Source organism: Medicago sativa, chromosome 6 (genome assembly GCF_051527215.1).
Source record: "Medicago sativa cultivar Bolivia chromosome 6, Bolivia_mono, whole genome shotgun sequence".
NCBI classification, from domain to species: Eukaryota; Viridiplantae; Streptophyta; class Magnoliopsida; order Fabales; family Fabaceae; genus Medicago; species Medicago sativa.
Genome location: NC_140754.1, coordinates 89435658 through 89439077, shown reverse-complemented (window position 1 = coordinate 89439077; position 3420 = coordinate 89435658). Strand labels below are relative to the sequence as shown.

Sequence of the window (3420 nt, the reverse complement as noted above, 5' to 3'; positions counted from 1 at the left end):
ATTGTATACAATTGAATAGATAGACTGTTGAATGTAGTATGAAATTTATAGTTAGTTGTGTTAATTGTTTAAGTAATGGATTTAGATAGAATGATGAACATGGTTGAAAACAAGTTGATATAAATCAGCAAGTTTGGCCCTCCTTATTTTCCACTTCTCTTCTACTTCTAGGGAGAAGTAGGGCCAAACACAATTTTAATAATAGAAGTATCTTTTTTTTTTTTTTTTTTTTTTTTAAGAAGGAAATCAAATAGAAGTGACTTCCAAAATAAGATATAAAATTGAACTCTTTCATAACTTCTTCGGAGCTACTGTTGGGCTCCACCCATCGATTCCTACATAAACCATTTTTTATTTTATTTTATTATTCCCACTAATATTTTTTTAGAGATTAATTGGAATAGACTGTCAGTGTAAAACAAGTTTACACTGTCAACCAATTAAAATCATCCAATTAAACAGCTCACCGTTAGTGCTAAAAAAAGAAAAAATCATATAAAATCTTTGAAGATCTTTATAATAAATGCACTCAACCCACATTTCATTTTTGACATTTGATTTCCTGGTTTACAACCTGCTCACATTTCTTTCAGCATCCTTTCACGCGACCTAACATTCTCCCCACCTTTGTATCTGTCTTTTTTGTTTCTGTTACGCTGAGTAAACGAAATCGACATTCTTTCTCGTCTCAATCATCAATATTCTTCCTCTTTTCACTGCCTCTAAACCTAGGTAACTTCTTTTTTCAATTTCTCTCTTTCTTTATGATTACATGTCTTCCGTTGGAAAAGCTCTCAATTTTTTGTAAATGAGTCAAATTTTTGATTGAAAAATGTTATTTTTTTTATTTTTATTTTGAGTAGTTGTGATGCTTTTTAGGTAGTAAATATTAGTGACAGGAACAAAAGGGGTTATGTGTGGTTGTGAAAGCCAATGTATAGTTGTATGGTGAAAGTTAAAAAAAAAAAATGCTAATGTTCATGTTGTGATAGGGTTTTTGTTCAATGCTCAATGCCACACCATTTAGATTTTCAGCCTCTTTTATTCTGCAAAAGCCTCTAAAATGAACCAATGAGAAACTGCTCTTATGTATTGTAATGTTGATTTGAACTATGAAACTATGGAATTTAGATTTAAACTATATGTATAGACAATTATGAGTTGGGAATATTAGCTTAACTCTTTCAATTTCTGACGTGAGAATGAATATGTCAATTTCAGGAATTATTCAAAAATGGTCTTGCAAAGGATGATTATGCCAATTTCAAGAGTCATTCGACATTGTCTTGCAAGGGAAGGAACCCTTAAAATGTGAAGTGAAGGGAAACTCTAAAATTTGAAGCTGCTGAATGTGTATATGTAAAAAACTAGTGGATCCAAGCATAGTTAGTGCAAGTGGCACGCCTAGAGAGTTTTGTATAAGGAATTCATCATTTATAGGTTTAAGGATTTATTTTACTTTAGCTGTATGAGTGGTTGTAAAGTTGAAAACATATAAAATATTCAAATTGAGGAGTATCAATGAAATGAAATTACTTTGTTATCAAATTCCTTGATTTCACATTTCTTTCTTTCTTTTGATCAACAAAATAGAGTATTAATAAAGTAATCAAAATATCAATGAAACTGACACATAGTCACAAATCAGTAAAACCATTCTCTAATCATGTTGCATCTATTGCATGTTCGTGCCGGCATGTTTATTTTACGAGTGGTGTTGGAATCCTCATGCGTTCCTTGAGAGGAAAGTGGTGTGGCCCTAAGGTCTTGACAGCCGTATGTCAGCAATTGTTTGGTGTGGCTTTTTTGGTTGTTATGGCCTAACTGTCAATACCATAGCCTTTCTCAATACTCATACAAATAAATTATGCATTGACATAGTTCATAACTACAGAAGAATAAAAGGAAGTAAAAATCAGAACATTAAGCTAGCTAGTTAGCTACAATGCTTTTGAAATCTTAACCAATGTATATCAATCCATCACAAGACCAGCAACCTCTTAAGCAAATGCATCCAAACAAATTGACTCCAAATCTTCAACCTCCATAACCACTTCAATGATATTCATGTGTTTTGTGCTAAAAACCAGAATGACTTCTATGATAGATAATGAGCCACTACTCCTGAACTACTACTATGATAAAAAATAACTACTGGTATTCAACATGCCAGGATTATCTTATAATGCCTACCGCTATTTGATAACAATTCTCATACCATTCATAGCCGTCATTGCATAAATAAGAGCAATATAAAAAAAAACAATGTAAACAAAAAAAATTAATTTTCCATATAAAAATTTGGGGTCATCGCATAAATCTACCTTATGTAGCATGTAGGGACCAGCCTTGGAGGGGTGGTGCTGGAGGCAATAGAGATGCTAAAGATTTTCTTTTTTTTTCTTCAACTTATCATTATCTCAGCCTCTATGAAAAACTAGGTTTGGAATGGTGAAACAAGATGCAGAATCGTGCAATGCAGATTGTAAATTGCTAAATCAAATGCCAAAATCAGAATAGTAAGCCCAGAAAATAAATGTGAGATATGCATTTATTATTAAGATTTTACATGATTTTTTCTTTTTTTAGCACTAATGGTGAGGTGTTTAATTGGATGATTTTAATTGGTTGACAGTGTAAACTTGTTTTACACTGACAATCTATTCCAATTAATCTCATTTTTTTATAAGGAAACCTGCGAAAGCTTTATTTTCTTGGATCCTGATCGTTGCATATTCATTGTATTTTCTTTAGTACCTTGCGATTGCTCATATATTTATCATCACCAAACCAATTTGAAAAAAAGAAGTACAAATAGAAAAACAAATGATCCCCAATTGATCAAATGTGTTGTTTAACATTATACTCTATTGTATTTAGATTTACTTATGAATCCTGTTCTTTAGTATTAATTTAGTTATATGCACCCAATTAAAATATTAGTTTGCTCATTCTTCACCGAAAAATGTCATTCAAAAAGCAATTGGTATTTGAAAAAAGGTGGCATAATTTATGTGATATGAGGCTATTTTCATGAATCAAACAAGAAAAAATCATAGCTGCAACAACAACACTCCATAACTTCATTCGAATATGCAACGTTGAAGATGATGAATTCGACACATGAGACCAAATCCTTGGATATATGACTGAAGAAAGAAATATTAACGAAGATACGAGTTCATAGAATTTAAGAGTACAAGATGGGAGCTACATGAATAGAACTATAAATCAAATAAGCCACTAAGTTGTTGGAAACAAAATTCTTTTAAGTTTGTGATGTGCTATGTTTCTAATAATGGATTATTTTCCAAACTCTTTCAATTTTTTTTTTTTTACAGAATCTTTCAATTTATTTTATAACAATGTTTTATATAATAATTCATGAATTTTCATTCATCTATTAAAAAAATCAGGTCT

The 3420-nt window shown here is 31.0% G+C and overlaps 1 long non-coding RNA gene across 1 annotated transcript; it reads left to right on the top strand.

Moving 5' to 3' along the window:
- Positions 1-549: 549 nt before the first annotated feature.
- On the top strand, positions 550-1548 carry LOC146918037 (uncharacterized). The gene is made up of 2 exons (XR_015015951.1): positions 550-732; positions 1222-1548. It is a non-coding gene; the product is annotated as an uncharacterized LOC146918037 (long non-coding RNA).
- The last annotated feature ends 1872 nt before the right edge of the window (positions 1549-3420 follow it).